A 27,500-nucleotide genomic window follows, 5' to 3' on the forward strand; every position below is an offset into this window, starting at 1 on the left:
AACGAAATAGTGAATGTAACGAAAAAAGGAAACGTAAAAGAAAGAAAAAAAATGCAGCTCAAAGTAACAAAAACTTAACTAAACAGACCTCCAGCCCTTCCTCCTCCTCCTCCTCCTCCTCTTCCTCCTCCTCCTCTTCCTCCTCCTCCCTCTTAACACACTTCACAGACTGAGCCGATGAATTTTAATATCAGGGAGGCGGACTAAAGAAAAGCAGCGCTGAGGTAGGTGCTTCCCACGAGCGAGTCAGGGCACCAAGAATACATTAGTCTCCCCCCTTCCTTCCTCCCTCCTGCCTCCCACCTTACCCTCCTTGCCCACCCCCACCACCCTGCCCACCTCTAAGTCCATATACCTCGCGCACGAACCCTCCTCTTGGCTCGGTAAAAGTCCGGGTAATTATTTACATCATCTCTTTTCATTCGGATTCATTTCTAAACAGTTTGACAAGCGAGTGAATAGCGGGCCAGGACGCCTCTGTCTTCCTCCATTCACCTGCGTAACCCCGGCAGCTCCCCAAGGCGACCTGTATTTGCTTACGAATACACCACGACTGATCAGCTGACCCGGCCACATTCCTCCTCCACCTCGCAGGCTCTTCTTACTCTTCCTCCTCCTCCTGGTTCTCCGTCTCCTCCTCCTCTTAACTTACTTAGTCCTTACTCTTCTTACTCCTATTACTACTACTACTACTTTTCCTCTTATTCTTCCTCCTGCTCCTTCTGCTCTTCCTCCTTCTCTTAACTTATTTAGTCCTTATTCTTCTTACTCCTATTACTACTACTTCTGCTTCTACTACTACTACTACTACTACTACTACTACTACTACCACCACTGCATCCACTACCAATATGTTTCTGCTTCTTATTCTATTTTGTTCGTATTTATCTCTTTTTTTCAGCTTCTTTATCTCTTTCCCTCCTTTTCCTTCTCCTTTTTTGTCTGTTTTTTCTTTGCCGTCGTCATACTCCTCCTCCTCCTCCTCCTCCTCCTCCTCCTCCTCCATCTCCCCCTCCCCCCCAACGCTCTACATAGCCACTCCTTCGTCCTTCTATATCACCACCACAACCACCACCACCACCACGTCACTCCACATCATCATCCCCATCTTTCTCTCCCACGCACTATTCCCCTCACACCCCGACGCACAGTTCCCCTCCCCTCCCCATATCACCACTTACACCACAAAACCACTTCTACCCCCTACCCCCCCCCCACACACACGCTCCCTTCCCCACCACAACCTCCTCCTTTTAGTACCACAACACCTCCGACATCAGTACTTTTCTTCTTTTTTTTGCCGAAGAGAATTAAGAGGTGTACTTCATACGGTATCAGAAAAAAAGGAGTAATACATTTTTTTCTCAAGTTAATCTCCTTTCATTCTTATAATATCATCAACAGCACTACACTGCCTGAGGAACGAGCTGAAGGAAGCTGTTATTTACTTTCTGATCGTGAGAGTTGTTGTTGTTCTTGGTGGTGGTGGTAGACAGATACGTTAATTAAAGGCTTACCTGTGAAAGAAAAGTCACCAATTAGCACAGGTAATATAAATAAAACAAAACACCGAATAAAACAATCATACTTAACGCTGTGGGAATATAAAGGTAAATGAGAACGAAAAGGTAAAGCAGATGTGGCCTAACCTCTCCAAATGACATGACAATTCACTATTTAAATGAGTATTGATTTGCACGGACCATTGCATTATTAATCCATTGAGTGCATTGTTTCGCACACTTTTTTTTCTGCGAGTGTGTGAATGGATGGAATCAGTTTAGGTGACGAAGCATGCAAGCGTCAAATTTGCTATACTATTGAATGAAGATAAATGGCCTCGGGCAAGATTAATATTAGCATTGGATATTCGAAGACTTAACCCGGTAGCAGCGACGGGCCAAATTTTTGCCACGATATAAACCACCCGAAATAGATGATGCATGAACTGATCACAAATGCTTTGATATATATTATGAAATGGTTTGCGTGAGTGATGAATTTTTCTCATTAATTCGCTTAGATTGGCCTTTAAGAAACATGATCCCCGCAGCTACCAGGTTAAAACATACTTGATACTCTTACCCAGACACGTGCCCATCTGACCTACCCACTACAGCCATCCACTTGAAAAACCTTACCAATTGGAGGCCCCCCATTTCACGTCACCATATCCATGTACACCCAAAGAGACCCTTCCTCATAGCTACGTACCTGCCACCCATACTTTCACACCCACTCGCATCACCTGTCATATTAGAAGCATACTTAGCATTGGCACTCTACACCCCCACATACCTCTATCAACCTCACAACACAACACTACACACTCATAGATACAAACACATTACCTTGATACATACATACATACTCATCACCGCGCCCACATAACTACATACCCACATACCCACATACTCTCATACAGACAAACCCTCACAGAACAAACCTCAGTATTTACTTTTCTTACCCTACATCCACAGTATTAGCCCCCTACCCCCACCCCCCAACACACACACACACACACACACACACACACTAACGTACCCTCCTCTCTATACCAAAACGGACACAGCAGCAGCAACGCAACGAACAAAAGAACGTAAGACCAAACGAGCATGCGAATTAAGAATAGAAGAAAAAAAAAACACTACACACACACGAAAAGCGACGTAACCGGGAAAAAGAGGAGTACAAGAAAGAAAAAAACACGAGAGAGAGAGAGGAGGAAAGAGAAAGAGAGACAGAGACAGAAAGAAGGAGAGAGCGAGAGAGAGATCCCCTGATGGAAGAATCTTGGCACACAACAAAAGGCGCACGTCACATCGATCAGGGAGCACCAAAACTGTGATATTTGAGAGTGCTTGCTTGAGGGCCAGACACGGGGCCGATGGATCAGGGGGAAGAATGAAGCTCCTGTGTGTGTGTGTGTGTGTGTGCTGGGCGGAGGTGTGTGTTGGTGTGTCTGTGTGTGTTAAGGGGGAGGGGGAAAGAGAGGAGAAGGAAGGGGGAGGGGCGAGGGAAGCATGGGCCCACCTATGTCACGGGGTCACTTGGAGAAACGTAGAAAATGAGGTAAAAATGGAGAGAGGGAAAGGGGTAAGTGTACGTAGGTGGTTCTATAGTATTTCCTTTTTTGTGTATGTGTGTGTATGTATGCGTGTTAGACAGGACGGCCACAAGAGCAGGAAAAGTATATGGAAAGTACGGACGCGTGGTAGGGAGAGAAGAGGAAGGAAATAAAGTAGGGAGAGAGATTAAGATCAGAGAATGAGTGTGGAAGGTAGAAAATAGGAGTAAAGAAAGGAGGTAAAAGGAAGTATAGAAAAAATAATAATCAAAGAGCAAATAGGAAGTATGGAGGTAAGTTAAGGAGAAAGGCAAGCATAGAAAGGAAAAGTGGTAAGGGAGTTAAAGGTAGAATAGACAGTAATATGAAAGGGGGATATATAGGCAGATAAAGGGAAGAGAGTAAGGGAAACTGTGGTAGGTAGGCAGGAAGATAGGTTAGGTTAGGTAAGGTAAGGTAAGGTAAGGTAAGGTAAGGTAGGTAGAGGAAGGTGATAGGGTGTGTTAAGGGAGGAACAGAGGCAACAAAACAAAAGGACAGAGTTAGTAAATTGTTAGATCAGGTAACGGGAGAGGTACGGGGAGCGGACGTAGTCGGTAGCATTGGAGGGAGGGAAGCTGCAGTGAAACATGGATACGGGATGCAATAGATTGGATGAATAAAATATGATACGAGGAGGGAAAGGGATATAAAAATAGGATAAATAAGTTAAGCGGAATTCGTTGGAGGGATGAAAGTTATGACACGTGAGTGGAAGATCCGATGAGTTAGAGATGGTCGAATAAAAGATAAAATGAAAGGGCAAAAAGGAATAAAAGAACAATGGGATAAATACGGTAAGTGGAAATGTGTAGGACTGGAGGAAGGAAAATTATGAAACGCGGGTAGAAGATGCGATGAATGAGACTTGAAATGAAGGAAAAAGGGATGTACAATCAGAGAAATGCGATAAAGTGGAGATGGTAGCGATGGAATAAAGGTATGAGCAGCGGGTAGAAGATTCCATGGGTGTGAGATGAAGGAATGGAATGTAAAATGAAGGGAAAATTAGTTACCTCTAAGTCTAAGGGGAGAAGGTGGACGGTGATTGTTTTGTTTTGTAGAGTGTAGATAGGCGTTTATATATTCTAACGCGTTTTCTTAGGGTTTAATTCCATTTCACTGACTACTTGAACCTATAGTGGATGTGAATACCATAACCAGAAGACACAGGACAGATTTTGAGCGATACTACATTCCCAAAGTCTACACAGGACAGACCGTAAACACACGGCTCCCAAACATTACCGCTAAAAGGTAAAATTATGATGAGGTGAAAAAGAAATCTAACAAGGAAAGAAAACAAGAGAAAAGAAGAATTACATGAAAGTCACGTGGTAAACTAAGCATAGAGGAAAAAATGTGGAATGAGGGAAATGATGAATAGGGAGAGAGGGGAAATGAAAGAATGATGATGATGATGATGATAGTGATGTGGAAATAAAAAAGTGTAGGGGAGGGATAAATTAAGAGTTCTGTAAATGAGGGTATGAGGGAAGGAAGGTGGGAAGGAAAGGATGGCCAGAGGAAATAAAAAAGAAAAATAAGTATGAAGAAATAAGTAATAAGGGGAAAAATGGCAACGAAAACTAATAAGAGAGAAAATTGTGATAAGACAAAAATATTATAGGATGGAACTGAGGAACAAATATATGAAAGATAAAAAAAAAACACAGCAAACGAGGGAGGTGAATAACCGACAAACACGAATAAAGTAACAATGAAGAGTACAAGAAGAAAAGAAAGAATAGGAAGAAAGGAGATGAATGTTAGAGGATTACAAAGAAAGGCCGAGTGAAATAAGGACCCCAGGTGAGGCAGGTAAGAGGGAAAAAAGGAGAGCTGAGAGGAAGGAGGAAAGAGTGATAGGGAGGTATGGAAGAGAGAGGGGAGAAGGGAGAGGGGAGTGGGAGAGAAAAAAGGGTAATAGGGAGGAAGAACAAGGTGATAGGGAGGAAGGAAGGGGTGACTCGGAGGAAGGGGTGGTGAGAGGGAGGGAGGTGTGGAGAGAAGTTTTTACCTCCATCTCCTAGACACTTTTTTCCTCTAAATAGAGAGAATGAGGAAAAGGAGGGGCAAGAATATGATAGAGGTAAATACGAGGGGTGAGGGGGAGAAAATACGAGGAAATGGGAAAGAAAGTGTTTGGAGAGAGTGAAGGGGAACAGGGATGAAAAGCAAGAGAGAGGGAAAAAAGAGAGAAGAGAGAAAAAAAGAGAGAGGGGGTAGTGGAAGGAAACTAAAGTAGAAGATATAAGAATAAATTAGAGGTGGAAAAACAGAGTAAAGAGTGTGTGTGTGTGTGTGTGTGTGTGTGTGTGTGTGTGTGTGTGTGTGTGTGTGTGTGTGTGTGTGTGTGTGTGTGTGTGTGTGTGTGTGTGTGTGTGTGTGTGTGTGTGTGTGTGTGTGTGTGTGTGTGTGTGTGTGTGTGTGTGTGTGTGTGTGTGTGTGTGTGTGTGTGTGTGAGTGTGTGTGTGTGTGTGTGTGTGTGTGTGTGTGTGTGTGTGTGTGTGTGTGTGTGTGTGTGTGTGTGTGTGTGTGTGTGTGTGTGTGTGTGTGTGTGTGTGTGTGTGTGTGTGTGTGTGTGTGTGTGTGTGTGTGTGTGTGTGTGTGTGTGTGTGTGTGTGTGTGTGTGTGTGTGTGTGTGTGTGTGTGTGTGTGTGTGTGTGTGTGTGTGTGTGTGTGTGTGTGTGTGTGTGTGTGTGTGTGTGTGTGTGTGTGTGTGTGTGTGTGTGTGTGTGTGTGTGTGTGTGTGTGTGTGTGTTCTTCCTGAAAGAACACACACACACACACACACACATACACACACACACACACACACACACACACACACACACACACACACACACACACACACACACACACACACACACACATATAAACAAACAAACAAACAAACAAACAAACCAGTCGGCCACTATTTCCCTCACGGCCTGACTTGAAATAGCCCAAAGTAGCCCAATCCGTGCGGTATAGAAGAGAAACTTTGGGCGGCGGGACATGCACTCCGCGGGTCCTCCACTTCCTTCCCTCCTCCCGCCTCTCGCTCGCTCTCTCTATCTACCGCATGCTACTTTTATTGACTTGCTTTCGGTAATATTCATTATACAAACGCACTAACATTTTTTTTATTTGTCTTGAATGCGGGAATCATTATTATTTATTTTTTTGCATAGTCTATTTTTTTTTTATATAATTTTATGTTGGTTCGGTGTGCAGGAGTAGTACCATAAAAAGATTAATATAATTTTATGTGATGTCTACTCTCTTTAACAATATGATAGGAAAATATATCACAGTCAGTTCCAAAGACTGACAAAAACAATGCTCTTAATATTCTCAGATGAAAAGAAACGGCAAAAATGTGATGAATTTCGTGTGAATGTCAGTGTACCTCAACCCCTTTCCCTGTGTATCCGTCTGAATTAAAAATAAAAAAAATAAAAAAATAAAATAAAAATAAATCGCAAACCTGAAACACTGTATGATTAATTAACAGGTGATACAACAAGCAACAGGTGATCTCGGTGTGTATGATTAATGTATGAACAAATTACCAGGACTGAGGAGGAACAATTACTGCGTTATTATGTGGACAGATGAAAATAAAAAAAAGTGAAAAGATAAAGAAAAATAACGAAAAAAAATCGAAAGCAGCAAATGTTATAATGTTAAGGAGCAAAATAAACAACAGGACGAAAATGATCCAACAGATATTGAGAAAGATACAGTGGAGGCGATAACGAAGGATACTTTAAAGCAGCAAAACACTAATTACGGAACTTATAGTACAATCAAGTGATATTCACGTAGAGAAAAGATTAACTGATATGTTTAAAAGAAAAAGCAATTATGTATCGACGTATGAAACTTTAAGTGGTAAGAGAAAAAATAAGGGTCATTAAAATAAAAGTAATACAGGTAAACTATCAACACATCACAACAGAAATACCAAAAAAGGACCCTAAACAATAAAAAGCAACAGCACACCTTTAACATAACATAATAGTAATACAACAATAAGAGGACATTCAACAGCAAAAAAATAATAAAGAACACTTAGATATATAGTTTATTGTTTTGTTTTTCTTCCTGCTGTTTCAAATATTTCATGGTGTTTTGATTGCATTACCTAATTTCTGTCTGTAAAATAACACGAGACACTTCAGCTGCAGTGAGAAAAGTTAAATTAGAGTTAGTAGGAAACACAACACACGATATTTAACCAAAAAAACAAACAAGATGTACAGGACACTTTAGTTTTGACAGTAGCATGAAAAAATAAACACAAGACGAAGACAAGTAATGAAAGGAAGGATAGTAAAGGACGAGGCATCAAGAATAAACAAGACGAAGACAAATAATGAAAGGAAGGATAGTAGAGGGATGAACTGAAACCGAAACAAACACACTTTCACCTGAATTATGAGGTGAATGAAGAAGCAAGAAAAGAATAAACGAGTCAGAAAGAGAATAGACAAGTAAAGAAAGGAGAGATAGAAAGGGATTACCTGAAAGCAAAACAAACACATTTTCACCTAGATTATGAGGTGAAGAAAAGAATAAAGAAGTCAGAAAGAGAACAGACATGTAAAAAAAGGAGATATAGAAAGGGATTACCTGAGAACCCAAACACACTCACTTTTACCTGACTTATGAGGTGAAGGAAGGAACAAGAAAGTAATAAACCAAACAGAGTGAGACAGACAAGCAAATAAAGGCAAGATAGCAGAGCGATTAAACAAACAAACAAACAAAGACATTCACCTAAATTATGAGGTTAAGGAAGGCAACAGAAGTGATTTTTTTCGTCCCCTTTTCGGAGTGGTTCAAACTTGCTATTTTTTAGTGGGTTGAAAAAATGATGCTTGTTTTTTTACGCTTTTTTTTCCAACATATTAAGAAAAAATGTGTTAGGGAGAGAAAGGTTGTCTAGAAAGGAGGCCTATTTTATTTTTTTGTCTCTTTCCATTTACCCTTTCCTCTCTCTCTCTCTCTCTCTCTCTCTCTCTCTCTCTCTCTCTCTCTCTCTCTCTCTCTCTCTCTCTCTCTTTTATTTTTGCTTTACTTCATTTCCGGACAAAGCTTTTCTCTAACTATACTTTTAAATACACAACTTTCTTCCATTCCTTTCATTCCTATTATCTCTCTCTCTCTCTCCCTCTCCCTCTCTCCCTCTCTCTCTCTCTCTCTCTCTCTCTCTCATCACCTCCGCTGTTCCCCGCCGCCCTCGCCCGCCGCCTGTCACTCTCTTTATTTCCACAAGATCTTTGCACGCTCGCCTGTCACTTTTTGCTCACGGTGACGAGGGTGTCAGTCAGGTGATCCGTGCCAGCCTCACTCCCTCCCTCCCTCTCCCCCTCTCCCTCTCTCTCCCCCTCTTCATCACTCTCTCCTATATCTCACTGTCACCCTTCCTTTCTCTCCTTTCCTCTTTATGTGTGTGTTTATTGTTTTGTTTTTCTTCCTGCTGTGTTTCGAATATTTCATGGTGTTTTGATTGTATCACCCAATTTCCTTTTCTTCCTGCCTCAATCTTTAGTGTTTTATCCCTTTTCTCTTTCTTGTCTTCCTGCCTGTGCTGGATTCGTAGCATCCACGAACTATCTTTTTTTTCTTTGTATATTTTCTTCGTTTTTTATCCCAATTCTCCTATTTTATGTTGTCTTTACCATTCTTTTAATTTCTAATCCTCATTCCTCTCTTTGACCTCCTACTCATCACTCCAAGTTCTTCTCCTCCTTCAGCTGTTCCTCCTTTTCCTTTGTTCTTCTTTTCCTCTACTTTTCTTTTCTACTTTCAACTCCTCCTCTTGTTCCCCTTGTTCATCTTGTTCCTCCTCCTCCTCCTCCTCCACCTCCTCCTCCTTACTCTTCCTTCATCTGACAGACTCCAATCTCCTCCCCGTCAACAACCTTTCTTCTTGCTCAGTGATATTAGTACAATCTTATTTATATTGCTTATTTACCTTCGTCTCACATTAGCATACGCCGGCCAGAACAGTCATAGCCGAGCAAACAATTAACTTTCTCTGTGGCCTCAGCGGGAGGGGGAAAAAAAGGATGAATACAACCGTTAATTGGTCTGCTCTCTCTCTCTCTCTCTCTCTCTCTCTCTCTCTCTCTCTCTCTCTTCCATATTACCCACCTGCATTCTACTTTATTTTTGCTTTACTTCTTTAATTTTTGGACAAGGCTTTTCTCTAATTTCTAAATATACAACTTTCTTCCAATTCTTTCATTCCTAATCTCTCTCTCTCTCTCTCTCTCTCTCTCTCTCTCTCTCTCTCTCTCTCTCTCTCTCTCTCTCTCTCTCTCTCTCTCTCTCTCTCTCTCTCTCTCTCTCTCTCTCTCTCTCTCTCTCTCTCTCTCTCTCTCTCTCACATGACGGCTATTGTGTGTTCGTGTTTGCTTGACATAATTTTAGTTAAAGAAAGTCATCATCGATCTAGGTACCTTTACACACAACGACCTTCATTTGTCACTGCTGCGAGACCCTCGTTATGAGCGTATAGATTCTCGTGTGTGTGTGTGTGTGTGTGTGTGTGTGTGTGTGTGTGTGTGTGTGTGTGTGTGTGTGTGTGTGTGTGTGTGTGTGTGTGTGTGTGTGTGTGTGTGTGTGTGTGTGTGTGTGTGTGTGTGTGTGTGTGTGTGTGTTATAAGAAACTTATCACGTGACTCATTCGATATTTTCTCGGCCATCGCGATCGTGACGGAACATTACTAAAAACTGCAACAAAAACTTCTCCCCTCCTTCTGCTGGACGTGCGCATTTTGGGTGAAGGAGGGAGGATCAGTACCATATGGGGGCATCCCCCTGCCCGCACAGCCCTCCACGCCCCCTTCTCTCTCTATCTCTCTCCCACGCGCCACGCCCCGCCCCACCCACGGCCGCCACTCATGCCAGTGTTGACTCGGCACTGCTCATATAGACATTATTTGTGTTGGTAAAAGTATGGCCCAGCATGCTGGGCGGGAATGTCAACAAGATGTGAAAGTGACACTGACCACTGCCTCGAGTGGTCTGGCCACCTCCCAACCCCAGGCTTTCCGAGCCCCTCCCTGCCCCCCTGCATAAAGCACTCACAGGATGTTGCCACCAAGCGGCACAACTCATGATGAAACACACCACGGCGGCAACACAAGCGTCGGGGCGCCAGCAGGGCACCAGTGTGTTGCCTGAGCCCGCAACACACCTACGGCAGACCCTGGGACACCTGAGACACCTGGGGGTGTCCCTCAACCGTCTGGATTCTCCCGTCACCCGCAGCGACACGCATCCGATGCCTCGGGCACGCCGCCAGGGCGCAGCCATAGCCTCGTGGCACATATAGAGGCCCCGCGCCTCGGGCCGCGGCAGCCAGAGGGACCCACTGGCAAGGGCGTGTGGCGGCGGCGGTGGCGGAGACGCGGCCCGCCCTCCACCACCTGCTGCCCGGGAACAGCAGATCGCTCACCCTGCACACCTCGGCCGCGCCTCGCCGCCTCGCCCCTCACGTCAGGCGGTGAGACGCTTGACCCCCGCGTCCGGCGGCACAACAGCGGCTCAGCCCCGCCTGACATTTACCCTCGAGATCTGCTCTGACTCCCTGATCTTGCTCGACCGGGAAAAAGTGCCACGAGAGATTAAAATCTTCACTTTGCGTCGCCCTGTGCCCACAGAGGCCCCGTCATCCGCCCGGCCAAGGCAAACACACTATCGCCGTGCCCGGCCGGCCCTCGGCGGCTCATGTTATATCCTCCGCTCTCCTCCTCGGAGCCTTGCGGAGCATAATGAGCATAATTTAGCTGTAACCTAAACCGGCTGCTTGGCTCGCCTGCCGCTCAGACGTCAGCGCGCAGCTCCACCTTTGTCGGGATGTTTAGCCTGGACCAACACGCCGCCTCTTCACGCAGTTATGAATTCTCGTGGCACGCGGCTCTTCGCCGCCGCCCTTATCACCCGCTGCTACAAGGGCGCAGCGGCCTCGCCGCCCAGCTCTTGTTGCTGGATGCGCGACGACGGCCGGCCACCCGAAACATGCCGCCAGTTCGCATCCCATACAACCAGGTTCTGCCCATCGTGCCACAATGATGCCCTGCTACACACCCTGACAATCCGCCACCCAGCGCCCCGCCCCCTCCCTCGTAGTCCCTCAACGCCCCCCAAACACTAGAGGAGAGGCTGAACGATACACACGTACACACGAAAAGAATCTTATCGGCCATAAGCCGGCCAATATTGGTATGCAACATATCGTTTGAATAGTAAAACACCGCAAACACCCTGTCCAACTAAATGCCTGTCTCTCCGCCTGTTTGTTTGTCTATCTGTCTCTCTGACTGTCCGTGCCCGAGCATTTTTTGCCTGTCTGATTGGCCTGATTGGTACATAGATCAAGTATCCGATTTTCTTCCCGAAACTTTTATAATTTTTGTCCACGTCGCGACGGAGACTTAATTAGACTCCGGCGAGGGACGGGCGGGGCAGGATTTCGGATTTTGGTTAAGGGGAAGCATTCTCTCTCTCTCTCTCTCTCTCTCTCTCTCTCTCTCTCTCTCTCTCTCTCTCTCTCTCTCTCTCTCTCTCTCTCTCTCTCTCTCTCTCTCTCTCTCTCTCTCTCTCTCTCTCTCTCTCTCTCTCTCTCTCTCTCTCTCTCTCTCTCTCTCTCTCTCTCTCTCTCTCTCTCTCTCTCCTGTTTAAAAAGGCTACCATAAAATGTAATGACCGAGTGTGTATGTGTGTCTGTGTATGTATGTACGTATGTGTGTATGTAGGTATGTATGTATGTATCGTCTTGTACACTTCCGCCGCACGACACAGGCCTCTCCCAAAATATCCCTTTCGTTTCTATCCCGAGCCTCTAACTCTTAGTCCTCATGTAAACGTTCTGCATATATCCTAATATCACCACTCCATCTGGTGGGTGCACTACCCCTGGGTCCTTTTATAGCAATCATAAGTCCTAACCATTGATACGTCTTGATTTTAATTGTCTCTGTTTTGTCTTCTACTTTTGCTTGTTCCCTCATCGATTAGCAGTGTTCTTTTCCATTACACTGACTCCCAAAATTGATATATTTTCTATTTATATTCCGGCACCTTTCAGTTTCTTTCTCATGTCGCTGATCTTTGTCGTGACGGGAAGGGAATGTTGTTTAAAAATCCCTCTCAGCACAACGGCAGAGCCTCCAAGTTTTCTACATCTTTTTGATTTTCGATTGGGTTTGTATAAATCACCCTAAAAAAAACTTGGACCATTTGTTCGACTAAGCATAATTGAAAACAAAACAAAAGTCTTTTCCTTAGTTATTTCAATTCCTACTTATAGAAGTTATCTGTCTAGTTCCGTCAGAGTCGTCGCTAGGCCTCGTGCCCGTTCAGGAGGGTTTTACCCCCGCCTGTTCAGTGCCACCACCAGCTTTTTCAGCCGCCGCCGAGAGTGGGCTAAAACTACCCACATGCTGTCCAGAAGACCCTATCAACCCCCCCGGACTTAGATTCTAGAAAAAAGGATTCAGGGAGGGAGCAGGCAGCAGAAACAAAGCAAGATGGCGCTTTATAAACACTCGCCTGCGCTAGACGGCGGGGCACACCGGGCCGACCACCACCGAAAAGAAGCCTTGGACCGACCATCAGGATCCACCGGGAAGAAGCCTACCGGCGCAATAGGCTGCAATGTAAAAAAAAATAAAAAAAAAAAAAAAAAAAAATCTGTCGCATTTCACCATTAGACCCATTTTAAATAACAGACAAGATCAAAACGAGGAATATTTACGTATTTGATATCAATATTATTTTAGTAATTCATTCAGGCAAGCTTTTTCAACAGTCCTACGAGGCACGCCGGCACCAGTTTAGGTGATACAGTATGGCGCTGTCTAACTCATTATTGGAACTTTGTCGGTATTTCTATGACGTCTGCACGCCACTGCACCGCCGCTGTTGACGTCATCAAGAATTCTACAACAGACTCTGACTCCCTCGACTCGCACTCAGTACAGCCACAGTTTCCAGTTGATCGAGTTTTTTTTCTTCATATTCAATGATTTCCTAGAAAAAAAAATCCAGCCAAACTCGTTCAAAACATAATGGTTCTTCAAAATTCCTTCAGATACTAATTATATATATGTACATATATATATATATATATATATATATATATATATATATATATATATATATATATATATATATATATATATATATATATATATATATATATATATATATATATATATATATATATATATATATATATATATATATATATATATATATATATATATATATATATATATATATATATATATATATATATATATATATACATACATATAACCGTACCCTCGTCTACCCCATGCCCACCACCACACACACAATGGCCCAAATGCTGAAAAAAACGTGTGCATGGCTTTACACGAGCAGAACACACACACACACACACACACACACACACACACACACACACACACACACACACACACACACACACACACACACAAACACACACACCCTGTCTAGGCTCACGACTCACGGTGGATTAAGATTTCCGACTGATTAGCAGAGAAATCCATCCAGGCCGAGGTGTGCGCCGCGGCGCACCTCACGCCGCGATATGAGGCGGGGCGGAGCAGGTCAACTTGTGGTTTCAGAGGACGTTTTTCAAAAGATCCCAAATTTCCTTTTCAAAAACTGAAACAGCGAATGTGCAATGACCCGCCTGTGGGCGTAGGCCTACCGCTGTTAAAAGTAGTAGTGGTATTATTATTATTATTATTAGTAGTAGTAGTAGTAGTAGTAATAGGAGGAGGAGGAGGAGGAGGAGGAGCAAAATAATCGAAAGTAATAATAATAATAATAATAATAATAATAATAATAATAATAATAATAATAATAATAATAATAATAATAATAATAATAATAATTATTATCATTATTATTATAATAAAATAATAATAATTAAGTAATGGTATTATGATTATAGTGATAATAACAATGATTATAATAATAACAAAATAGCAGTTATAGGTATTCAAATCAAAATTATAAAAATAGATAATATAATCAGACCAAAAATATTCGTATCTGTATTACTATTATTACTTTTAATCGTTATCAATAATCGACATTACAGCTATGAATACATTATTAGTATTATTATCATTAGTAGTTGTATTCTTATTATCGTAGCTTCGCAAAAAAAAGGAAAAAAGAAAAAATATAACGAAATATAATAAATCACCGTACAGCCCCTGGCTCCCTACAACCACTACCTTCCCACGGCCAACAGTCCCACGGCGAAAAAGAGTAAATAAATAAATAAATAAATAAAATAGTACACACTATATCATAGGTAAAAGCTTTCTTAACTCACTCCATTTTCACGCCATTCGCCTGCAGGACTTTCCCAATGCCTACAAAACCCTTCCCTTCACCACGCCGCAGCCTAACACGTGAGCAGGGATGGAAAATTTTCAGTGTGGCTTCAAGAAAACAAATTATTTACCTCCTTCACTGTTCTCTTTCTCATCGCTTCCTTTGTTTCCTCCACTCTTCCGTGTTTCCCTCACTCCCTCCCTCCCTCCCTGACCCATCATACTCCGGCGCCCTCACCTGCGCCCCCAAATTATCCCTCCACCACGAACTTCACTCAGGTGTGTATGTACCTAACTCACTCACTCCTCCTCCTCCTTCTCTTCTTCCTCTTTCTCACCTCCTTTACACACACACACACACACACACACACACACACACACACGAGATCATCCTTATTTTAATACTTGTTTCACATATTTGCGTGTGTATATATATGTGCAAGTGTGTGTGTGTGTGTGTGTGTGTGTGTGTGTGTGTGTGTGTGTGTGTGTGTGTGTGTGTGTGTGTGTGTGTGTGTGTGTGTGTGTGTGTGTGTGTGTGTGTGTGTGTGTGTGTGTGTGTGTGTGTGTGTGTGTGTGTGTGTGTGTGTGTGTGTGTGTGTGTGTGTGTGCGTGCGTGCGTGCGTGTGTGTGTGTGTGTGTGTGTGTGTGTGTGTGTGTGTGTGTGTGTGTGTGTGTGTGACAATTACATTTTCACTACAATTGCAACACCATCCCGGAAATGTCTTGAATTACATGACGCCGTATGTAAGGCCGACCTTCCAGCCATATTTGGGCTTATAATCTAAGTAATTCCAACAAGAAACGATCATGTATATACGAAAGGAGAACGCAAAATCCTTTACTGTGTATCTTGCGTGTCACCATAAAATCAATCACGCCGAAATAAATATACATTTAAACCCCGCAGTGAATCCAGGTTTCTGTGATGACAAAAAAAGACGCCGTCACTCCGCGCCTGAAGTCTTACTAGCAAAGAGATTCAAGTACTTGAGTGGCGGCAAGGCGTCCGTCGTCGCTTCAGACCCGCAGAAAAGGTAGCTTTCCGTCCCGCCGCACAATAAGGAACTCAAAGTGACGGTGGCCAGGAGACGGAGGCCTCTGAATGACGCTGCCTTCACCCTTCCCTCACGGCCAGCCCAGAGCACGTTGCAGAATGTCCGTGTGACGCCTCGAATCATGAGGAGGAAAAGACCGCCAATGTTAACATCAATCAGTTAATTTCCGGGACGGTCCGCCAAAAATCCTCGATACGAAGTAAGCGACAGTTTGCTCGCCTCCAGCCAAACATCGTTTGATTATAACACAGACACCCCTCGCGAGGACACAAAAAGATGGCCAAGGAAACCTGCAGAGGAGAGGTTGTAGTCCGCAAAGAGAGACAGTTCCAATGAGGAGGCTGCGAATAACAAGCGGCCGCTGCTGCAAACTGCCGGGCCAGGACGTGCGTCTCCTCGGCGGCCAGGAGATGAAAGCCTCGGCTCGCTCGAGTGTGAGGAGCTGTGCCGCGAGAGTTTGGTTCTTGTTTTAAGGCTCTAGACCCTATTGCAGGAAAGCAACCCTTTCTCGCGGAGGTACTGAATCTGCAAGAGCTGCAGGTTGCGGGCGCGCAGCGGCCTCTGGGGGCGGGCGTCAAAACTTGCCAGCTGGTGACAACCTACTACGCTGGGGACACAGAGGACTACTACTTCGAAGACTGCCGCCCACTGCTGACACTGTGAGGGTGTTCCTCCTAATGATTACCCCCTTTAGCAAACTGCCCGTAGAGACTTTACTTATAACGACATTAAAAAGGAACATCTGTGTCGCGGTCACAAGCGCCAGCCCCGTCACCATCGTCATCGACGTGGGACTCTCACCGCGTGGGTTCATGATGCTGGCAGCGGGGCTCACGGCGGGTGCTCTGATACAGCCTGGCGACCGTGTCGCAAAAGTTGTTAGGGCTCGAGAATGGCAGAAGGGCTGTCCTTGAATTACAGGCGCACGCCGCCCTTCGCCTGACCCTGAGGAACGTTGGAAGTACTCCTGGAGGACGTCAGTGAGGTCATATCGCCACAAGTGTGTGGCACTTCTTGTGGGCAGCGTTCCAAAGATCTTTTAGCGTGAATCGTATCAAAGTGGAAAGATTAAGGGAAGAGTAGACAGCGCCAGGTTAGGTAGTAATGGGTCTAAATCTGTCGGAAGATGGCGAAGAGTAATGAAGGCAGTGAGTGACGAATGCTATGACACGGCCGATCACAGACAGCTGTACACTAGCAGCAAAAACTTCGCGCCTGAACAGTTCCCGAACGTTGCCTCGGTTTAAGTCAACCCTTGCATCTAATGCACAAAAACTTGGTTTACCTGAGCGTTGTAACCGCAGCGTTCAATAGCCCTTCATGACGGGATTCAATTCATTCTTATCTGAGGCGTTCTAAAAGGTTATTATGAACATTAAATTATCATAAATGTAGATTACTGCGGCCTTGGTAAGTGAAAACTAGCTCGGAGGCATTACTGTTAATAGCCAGCCACTGAAGTGTTAACAGCTATTCCGTTGTATGCGGACGAGGTCCGCCTACGCCCGACAGTCTCAGGACAGCACTCGCTTTATACATACACACCTGCCTGCACTTGTATACAGTGAACACCGTTACTGCTTCGGCTGAATCCCTTACCGACACTTACTACTAAGATGCTCTGCACTGTGCTCTCAATAGGTGTGACTTCAAGGAAGAAATAAGACAAACTTTAAGAAAGGTGTAATTGTTATTTTTGAAATGTATCAAATTATAACTTAAACTACGCAACTTCCCGAAGCACAAAAAATAGAAGGCTCTGTATTTTCGTTGAAGTTTACTTTTCAACGGGACCTATAAAGCTGTTTTAATTGTGGAGCTATTCCGATCCCTTTTTCATATTCCTCGGCCGTTATCGTAGGCTGAAAGGCACAACACTCCTCCTTTCAAGGTTCCTGCAAGTTATATCCCGACGCAACCCTCACACCCTGTAGGGTGCCGCGGCCTGCTTGGTGAGCGGCAGTTTCATAACCACAACATGTTGGAATCTATGAGGAGGAGAGACAGTTTCTTTAGGAGTTGAAGAACTTATCATACAAGGATCGGCTTAAACTTCAAAACTGACATTCACTTGGAAGGTGAAGCGTACGGAGAGACTTGATATAAGTTTACAAATGGCTGAAGGATTTAACAAAGGTGATGCTCGTAACATTCTTATATTAAAAGCTGCATGTGACAAGTACCGACGGATCCGGGAAGACAAATTGAAATTAAATAAAAGACAGGCTAGAAGTTATTCCAAAGTCGTGTGGTGGGGCGAGTGGAACATCCAACTGTCACATGGCGCGTGAATATATAATAGACACCTTCAGGAAAAGGTTAGATACATTTATTGGGAGAATATAATAGTTTTAGATTTACAGAAGCTGCCCAGTGAGGCCGACTGGCCTATTGCAAAACTCGTGATGTTGAAGTTCTTTGAGAAAAATGGATGGATATAGAGGATTAATATATATATATATATATATATATATATATATATATATATATATATATATATATATATATATATATATATATATATATATATATATATATATATATATAGTACAGAGACAGTCGATTTGAAAGACATTCAGAAACATGCAAACAAACACAAACACGCAAACAAAACACAAACACACACACACACACACAAGCAAACAAACAAACACATGCACGCACGCCCCCAGACACACACAAACACTGTGAAAATAAACCCACGGACGCACCGGCGACCCAACAGACTGTGAGCACCGCGACCTGAAGCTCATCTTACCTGTCAATACCTATCTTTCCGGAGCCGGGAGGGAGGGAGGGAGGGAAGGAGGGAAGAAAGGTGGGAGGGAGGTATACACGCAGAGGAAGGAGGCTTACAGATGAAGGAGGGACGGGAGGAAAGGAGAGAAGGAGGCAAGGGCTCACGAAGGAAAGAGGGAAGAGGGACAAGTGCGAATATTTGCAGATGTTTGCTGGAAAAGGTGGAAGAGAAAGAAGGAAGAGAGAGATGGAAGGAGAAAATTTAGTAATGCGGGGAGGAGATAAAGGATGAGGAGAGGCTGACAGTAACAGAGGCAATATGAAAAGGAGAAAGAGGAGAATGTTGATGAGATAAAAAGGGGCAAGGAGCAAAATAAAGGAAAAGAGGACGAGTAGGAAAAAAATAATAAAAAAAAAAAGAAGGAACGGGCAAGTAAGTACTACAAACCAAATTTCAAGTCATGTGTACATCAAGTGTGTGTGTGTGTGTGTGTGTGTGTGTGTGTGTGTGTGTGTGTGTGTGTGTGTGTGTGTGTGTGTGTGTGTGTGTGTGTGTGTGTGTGTGTGTGAGTGGTGTGGGGTGGGGTGTGGTGTGGTGTGGTGTGGTGTGGTGTGGTGTGTGTGTGTGTGTGTGTGTGTGTGTGTGTGTGTGTGTGTGTGTGTGTGTGTGTGTGTGTGTGTGTGTGTGTGTGTGTGCACCTGCCAAGGGGGACACGGAGGATATTCTGGACAAACAGCGCGGGTCACTTGGAGCAAGAGAGAGGGAGTGTGCCCCGTCATGTTGAGTGAGAGGGAGAGAGGGAAGGAGGGAGAGAGAGGGAGAGGGAGACGGAGAGGGAGAGGGGGGAGAGCGAAGGAATGGATGGGTGGATGAGTGGAGGTGCGGTGAGAAGTGCGAGAGACAAGGAAGGGGAAGGAGAGGGAGAGGGAGGAGAGAGAGGAGAGGGAGGGAATGGATGGGTGGATAACTGCAGGGAAGGAAAAGAAGGTGAGAAAGAGGAAACGGAAACGTGGATGATGGAAGAGAAACGAGGGAGTGAGAGAAGGGAGGAAGAAATGGGAGTGTGAGTGGAAGAACGGAGAAGGAAAATAAGCAGGAAGGCGAAAGGAAAGGGATAGCAGGGAATAGATGATAGGAAGGAAATGAAAAACAACGGTGATGAATGAATAGGCTGATGAATAGAAGAAGAGATGGGAGTGATAAATAATGTAAAAGGTGAAGAAGAGAGAGAGAGAGAGAGAGAGAGAGAGAGAGAGAGAGAGAGAGAGAGAGAGAGAGAGAGAGAGAGAGAGAGAGAGAGAGAGAGAGAGAGAGAGTGGGAGAGAGAGAGAGAGAGAGAGAGAGAGAGAGAGAGAGAGAGAGAGAGAGAGAGAGAGAGAGAGAGAGAGAGAGAGAGAGAGAGAGAGAGAGAGAGAGAGAGAGAGAGAGAGAGAGAGAGAGAGAGAGAGAGAATAAAGGTGTGAGGGTAGAGGAGGGAGGAGGGAGGAGAGATGGTTTAACAGAATGGATCAAGAGGTATTTTTGCTCCAGGGAAAAGAAACAAAGAGTTAAAGAAGGGAGGGAGGCTAGGGGGGGGGAGGGGTGGAAGAAGGCGGAGAGGGGGAGGAGGAGGAGGAGGAGGGAGGCGAGGGGAGGAGGGGGGGGGAGGGTGAGGAGAGAGGTTCCTGAGAAAAGAGAAAAGGATGAATTAGGGTGAACGGTCAATAAATGTTAGAAGTAGGAGGAGGTAGACGAAGAATTGAAGAGTTTCTGTAAAGTAAGAAAAAAAAAAAAACGTATTGAAGACTTTAAGTGGTGCAGGAACTCTTGAACCATGGCTCCTCACGCACATACATACACACACGTACATACACACACATACATACACTTACATAAATACACCTATCCATAACTACATACACACATACACATAAACAAATAATGAAGACGCAATAAGCAAATAATAACTAATGTAGGAAAACGAAGTAAAAATAAAAAATTGTGTTGAATAAAATAATAGAGGACTGAATAAATAACTAAGAAAATTAAGTATAACCAAAGACAGGTAAGAACCAAACATGTATTTAGACAGGTAAAAACAAGGCCGACCAAAACAAAAACAAACAGACAGAAAAACAGCCAGCCAAAGGTGTACATAGACAGAGAGGTAGGTATTGAGTATATATAGAAAGAGGGTATTGACTATAGACAGAGGTAGGGAGGGAGATAGACGAAGAGGGAGGTAGACAGACAGACAGGTAGATAGCAGGATAGACGGAGGGCCGGAATGCGTGACTGAGTGGCGGCGTGACTTGCACACTAAAGAGGGAGGCGGGAGAGGCGGCGGCGGCGGTGGGGATAAAAAATAAAGAAAGAGACGGGATGGTAATATTCTGGTCCTACTGATGATGGTGATGATACTGATAATGATGATGATAATGATGATGATAGTGATAATGTTGAAAAATCTATAATAATAATGATAAAAAACAAATAATAATAGTATAACAATCTTCTTATACGTGAACAAATACATAAGATTAAAAACATCACGGATATTTTGGGGTCTTTGATGTGTTTATAACTAATACACTGATTTTTGGGGGGATAGAGGTGAAAATACTAACACACACACACACACACACACACACACACACACACACACACACACACACACACACACACACACACAAACACAGTACCCATCCCACCCCCTCGTATACAGGAACACACAGCAACACTCCCTCCCTCAGCCACACTTATACACCTGAGAGTCCAAGACAGGGTGGTCCTCCTCTGCTCCATTCATTCACCTCCTCGCACCTGAGCTCACCTGTTTGCCTGCCCGTCGCAATGCATAAATCACTCCCTCTGCCCGGCCCACATTTGTCCCCCCCAGGAAAAAAAACTCATACCCAACACCAATATAACCAACGATGATATAAAAAAATAGCATCCCCCCATCCATCTACAGAGTTCCAGCAAGTGTACCTATACCTAAAAAAAACAAAAAATAAATCCTTAATATAAAAAGTTAAAGGAGGCAGGTCGAGGGGGAAGTTAAGAATAAAGAAAACACGCTAAGAAGGGGCATTTCCGAGTCACGTAACAGATGAGGCTAAGCAAGGATGTACCAGAAGAGCCAATCATACAGAAAAAAAAAATAATAAAAGGCTTAAAACAAAACAAAAAATATCCAACGCAAGAAAACACTTACTTGCTTTGAATTGAATTGGCTCCTTGAAAACTTAAGCGATATCTGATAACCTGATTTTTTTTACAGCAAAGGAGACAGTTCAAGGGCAAAAAACAAAAGGAGACAATAATTAAAAAAAAGCCCGCTACTCACTGTTCCTAAAAAGAGTCCAGAGGAGTGGCCGAAAGATAGGTTAGTTTCGGGAGGAGAGGTGTCCTGATTCCCTCCTCTTAATACTTCCACCACGTGTCACTCATTAGAAACAACAAAATAAATAGATTGGTGTATTACTTGCAAAACACAGACAATCATCGGAACCCTTGTATACATTTATTTGTCCGGTTTACGTAATTACAAACATGGCTTAAAAAAATAAAAATAAATCGGGATTCTTATTAGTTTCCTTTTACTTTGAATGCCTGTTTGTTAGTGAAGGGAAGATATATAAACACGAGGGGGAAGTAGGTGAAACAGGTCGGGAGGTGGGTAAAAAGGTAGGAACGAACAAATACAGCAAGAAACAGACTATATACTTTTAAAACCTGAAAACACTTTTTATACCAGACTCTGTGGGGTTAAGGAGATAAAGACAGGTAGAGGTAGAAACATGGATTAGGAGACCAGAACTGTACTGCATACTCGAGGTGCGGTCTTACCATGGAATTATACAAGGATAGATAGGGTAGATAGATAGGTAGATGGGGCAGGTAGACAGGTAAGTGAAAAGGCAGGAAGGTAGGATGATTATAGAAGAAACGGACTGAAAAACTATGAAATATAAACAACCATTTTTTAAAGCAGTCTGTGGGGTACGATGGGGAAGAAGGCAGGTAAAGGTTAAAGGGAAGGTAGATAAAGCAGGTAGATAGGTAGATGAGAATACAGACAGGTAGAATGTATATAGATGGAAAAGACTGGAAACATGTATAATCTAAACACTTTTTTTAATACTTGAGCCAGCAAGGTTTGAGAGGGAAGACAGGTAAAGGTAAGAAGGATAAGTAAGTACGAGGGAAGGTAGGTAGAGGGTAGGTGGAATATAAGGAACAGACTGAAAACTAAATCTAAATACTTTCTTTAAACCCGAGTCAGTGAGGTAAGAGGGGGAAGAATACAAGTGAAGGTAAGGAGGAAAGGTAGATATGGAGGGAAGGTGTGGTAGGAAAAGGAGAGACAGGTGAAGGTAAGGAGGAAAAGTATAGGTAAGGAGGGAAGGTGTAGGTAGGAATGTAGAAGGTAGGTAGAATGTGTAAGGAACAGAATGAAAACATGTGACATCTAAACACTTATTTTTTAATACTTGAGACAGCAAGGTAAGAGGGGGAAGAAGACAGGTGAGGGTAAGGATGAAAGGTAGACAAGAGAGAAAGTAGGTAAGGCAGGTGGGATGCATAGAGTAAGGAAAAGACTGAAAACGTGTGAAATCTAAACACTTTCTTTAATACCTGAGTCAGTGAGGTAAGATGGAGGAGACAAGTACAGGTAGGTAAGGTAAGCAGGTAGGTGGGTAAGAAGGCAGGCAGGTAGGATGCATATAGAAAGGAACAGACTACCTGAGTCAGTGAGGTAAGATGGAGGAGACAAGTACAGGTAGGTAAGGTAAGCAGGTAGGTGGGTAAGAAGGCAGGCAGGTAGGATGCATATAGGAAGGAACAGACTGAAAACATGTGAAATCTAAACACTTTTTTCAATACCCGAGTCAGTGAGGTAAGAGGGGAAGAGACAGGTGAAGGGACGAAGGGTGGCAGGTGGGAGGTGCCGTGGTCCCTTCCCCCCCCACCCCCCCTCCCCCGACAAGTGGCCGCAAGCACACGCAAGCACTTCCTAAACACCTTGATTGACAGGCGGTGTTTGTTGACCTTTCTGTTTGGGAGACTCGGGAAAGAACTTGAGTTTTAATTTACTGTGAAAAAACCGCGCGCCGTCACCTTCCTATCCTTCCTTCCTTCCCTTCCCCTTTCATCCTCTTCCCTTTCGTCTCTCTCTCTCTCTCTCTCTCTCTCTCTCTCTCTCTCTCTCCTTTTTTTGTCCTTTCTCCTACTTCTCATTCATTGACTTCCCTTCCATCTCTTCCATCTGTCCCTTCCTTCCTTCCTCCTTTCCTTTCTTTTTTCTTTCCTTCTTTTTGTCACCTTGCGCCTAGAGCTCTTCCTCTCCGCTTTCCTCCCTCTTTCCTCAACACCTCCTCCCTTCCCTCCTTGGTGTCCACCCCCTTTCTTAACCCATCGTTCATACATTTTTTTTTCGTACAGTGCAATGAGCCACAACGTAAAGAAAATAGTGAAAAGCAAGAAAGTTTAGTACACAAGAAAGGTGCATATGGAATTATTATTATTATTATTATTATTATTATTATTATTATTATTATTATTATTATTATTATTATTATTATTATTATCATGACTGAAAATCGTACTCACTGGAGGGAAGGAGGAGGATGAACGGAGGATGGGAGGAAGATAAGATGAATTAGGTTCAGAAGATATCAGAAGACAGCAGCAAGGAGGAGGAGGAGGAGGAGGAGGAGGAAGAAGGAGAGGAGGAAGATGAAGAAGAGGCGGATGGGACAGACAGGAAGGATACGAGGATGGGTGGGTGGCTGGCATACTGGAAGAGGAGGAGGAGGAGGAGGAGGAGGTGGAAGGTGGTGACGGCTGAGTGGTGGCGGTAGTAGTGGCAGTAGTGGTGGTGGACGTCCATAGTGGTGGTGGTGGTGGTGGTGACGTCTGGGTATGGTTCTAAAGGAGATGGGGTGGTGGTAGTGGTGGTAGTGGTGGTGGTGGTGGCGTACGTGGTTGTGAGGGTGGTGGGGGTGGGGGTGAGGGTGGTGTTGTGAGTAGCGTTCGGCCAACAGGCGGTGTGTTGTCACGAGTGCTGAGACAACACCACAAGTCGGGGCGTCGGGCGTTAAGTCAACTGGCTGAGCGCCGCCAACACCGCCGCCACAACAAGCTGGGCGTTGAGCGGCCGCGGGGAGCAAATAAATACCTTCTGAGGGGAGACTTCGATCGATAAAGGTGGTGGACGCGGAGCCCGAGGAGGGAGGTGACCGGGGAAGAAGAGAGGAAGAGGAAGGAAAGAGGAGAGGGATGATGCAAGGTTGGTGTGGGAGGGTGCATGGGAGGAAGAGGAAGGGAGGAAGAGAAGGAAAAGAGGAAGGGAGAAAGGGGGAAAGGGAGGGAGAAAGAGAGGAATGATGAATGGTTGGTGTGGAAGAGTGCATGGGTTTGAGAGGTAGAAAGAGGAAGGGAGGAAGAGAGGAGAGAAGAGAAAGGGAGGAACAGAGGAAGGGTGGAGGAGGAGGGAGATGATGCATGTTTGATATGTGGTCTGGAAGGGTACATAAGAGTGGAAAGAGGATAGACTGCGTTAGATGGGATGAGGAGAAGGGGAACTGAGGATGGGTAGGGATGACGAGTGATATTCGCATTCTTAGATGATGGGGAAAGCGTGAGAGAGAGAGAGAGAGAGAGAGAGAGAGAGAGAGAGAGAGAGAGAGAGAGAGAGAGAGAGAGAGAGAGAGAGAGAGAGAGAGAGAGAGAGAGAGAGAGAGAGAGAGAGAGAGAGAGAGACATAGAGAGAGAGAGAGAGAGAGAGAGAGAGAGAGAGAGAGAGAGAGAGAGAGAGAGAGAGAGAGAGAGAGAGAGAGAGAGAGAGAGAGAGAGAGAGAGAGAGAGAGAGAGAGAGAGAGAGAGAGAGAGAGAGAGAGAGAGAGAGAGAGAGAGAGAGAGAGAGAGAGAGAGAGAGAGAGAGAGAGAGAGAGAGAGAGAGAGAGAGAGAGAGGATCGGGTGGGAAAAAAGATAAATTAAATAAAAGTGGATAACAAGTGCATGTGTGAGTGAGAAATGTCGGGTGGACGGGTGGATGAAGAATGAAGAGAATGGTGGGAGTAAGAGATGAAGAAGGACATGGGAGGGAGAAAGGGTGGAAGAGGTAGAAAAAGGAGTGTGAAAAAGTTGGTGGATAGGTGGAGTGGTTGGGTAGAATGAACAGGTAATAGGTAGGAAAACAGTGAAGTAAAGGGAAAGGGAAGGCAGGAAAGGAGGACGGATATCATGGACGGGAGAGAAGGAAGATGAAAGAATTTTGAAGGATTATAATATGTTTTAAAATTCACACAAAAAAAGACTGACAATATAGGAAAATAGTCAGTCAATTAAAAGAAACAAGCATACAGAAAACAGATAAAACAATAACTATAGGAAGAGTGCTGTATTTTCTCCTTTTATGTACATCACGCAAAACTTATGACGCCAAGCCAAACTAGGAAGCAAATAAACAAACAATTGATCAAGGAAGCATACAGGTGAAAGGACAGGTGTGTGTGTGTGTGTGTGTGGGGGGGGGGAGTGACAGCACCCTCACCACCACTACCACAGCCATCACCGCTTCTAGCAACAACAACAACAACAACAACAACAATAGCACTGATAGTAATATTAACACAAATACAGTTGCCACCATCACAAGCACCATCACTGTCACCAATCACCATCACTACTGCCTTCATCACCATTATCAATACACCACCACCACCACCATCATCACCACCACCATTACCACCACCATCACCACAAAAAATAATATCCATGCAGCGAGGGAATAAATTTTAATAAAACGGGTTCGCTTTAATCCCAACCAACAAATAAGTTATTAACAAACAAAAAGTGTGTGTGTGTGTGTGTGTGTGTGTGTGTGTGTGTGTGTGTGTGTGTGTGTGTGTGTGTGTGTGTGTGTGTGTGTGTGTGTGTGTCGTGCGGATATTGTCTTCTGTTTTTATTCTCCTGTCTTTACCAAATTATCAAAATATATAGTGGTGTCTTACGGCTCAGATACATCAATTACGGGATTTCTTTTTAATAAGAATATAAAGATAGATCGATAATAATAATAAATAAAATAACAACAACAGCACGATCAACAACAGCTTCCAACACCAAACAGTTTACATGACGCAACCAGTTCACTAAAACAACCAAACCTTTCACTTCGACGCGCTCCTCCTCCTCCTCCTCCTCCTGACCATGCAAATTAAATTACAAAAAAATATCCATGAATAACACACGAACAGAAACACACCAAGTAAAAGCTCCTCTCTATAGCAACACACACACACACACACACACACACACACACAAACAAGCAAACAAACGAACCTATCTACCTTCCTATTCCTCTCAGCCTATCTACGTAAACCTACCTATCTACCTGCCTTTCTACCTACCTACCTGCCTACCTGCCCCCAGCCTGTACCTTACCTGTTCTCTCGCCGCACACCTGTCCATGCAGCAGCCCGCCCTTCCGTCTCCTCTCGGGTCTGGAAAGATAAAATAAAACTCATTCACAGGTAATAAATGAGTCAGCGAGAGCGTGCAAATGATTCAAACTATTAATTGAGAGGACCATCACGTGCTGCGAATATTTCAACCCTCACCTTTTCTGATTTATTTTGCATTCGGCTATTGCATATTTCAAACAGGCAGGTGGAGGCAGCACCAGCAACTATATGGGAAAAGGGAGGGAAAGGGTGGTGTGTGTGTGTGTGTGTGTGTGTGTGTGTGTGTGTGTGTGTGTGTGTGTGTGTGTGTGTGTGTGTGTGTGTTATTAAGGGATTCATCATCTGTTGTTGGTTTAGCCTTCATGTGTGTTGTTTTGTTTTTGTTTTTGTTGTGCTGTGTTGTGCTGTTTGTGTTGTGTTGTGCTGTGCTGTGCTGCCACTCTGTGCTTCATCGTGTGCTTCATTGCTGTAGCTCTTTGTCCTGTGCTGCCCTGCATTATACGCTTCCCTATGTTTCGTTGCTCAAATCAAATCAAATGCTTATACAATTGTCACATTCAAAAATAGACTAGATAAATTCATGGACAGCGATATTAGGTGGGGTTAGATACACGGGAGCTTAGGGTAGGGAGTTGTTGCCCTCAGGCTAGGCCTACCCCTTTTTGAACTCCCTGCGTTCTTATGTTCTTATGTTCTTAAATGTCATGCCGCGTGGCGTGGAGTTGCCTTGCCCTAGTTTTATTTGCACACTGTAGAATCATACTCAAATAAAACAATACCCAAGT

The 27,500-nt window shown here is 44.1% G+C and overlaps 1 long non-coding RNA gene across 3 annotated transcripts in view; it reads right to left on the reverse strand.

Moving 5' to 3' along the window:
- The window catches only part of LOC127001685 (uncharacterized), a 397,327-nt gene that overhangs the window by 352,251 nt on the left and 17,576 nt on the right, over positions 1-27,500 (reverse strand). For all 3 annotated transcript variants that reach the window (XR_007755401.1, XR_007755402.1, XR_007755400.1), the window contains exon 2: positions 26,696-26,754. This is a non-coding gene — a long non-coding RNA (uncharacterized LOC127001685). The remainder of the gene's footprint in view (positions 1-26,695; positions 26,755-27,500) is intronic.

Source organism: Eriocheir sinensis, chromosome 21 (assembly GCF_024679095.1).
Source record: "Eriocheir sinensis breed Jianghai 21 chromosome 21, ASM2467909v1, whole genome shotgun sequence".
Classification (NCBI taxonomy): Eukaryota; Metazoa; Arthropoda; class Malacostraca; order Decapoda; family Varunidae; genus Eriocheir; species Eriocheir sinensis.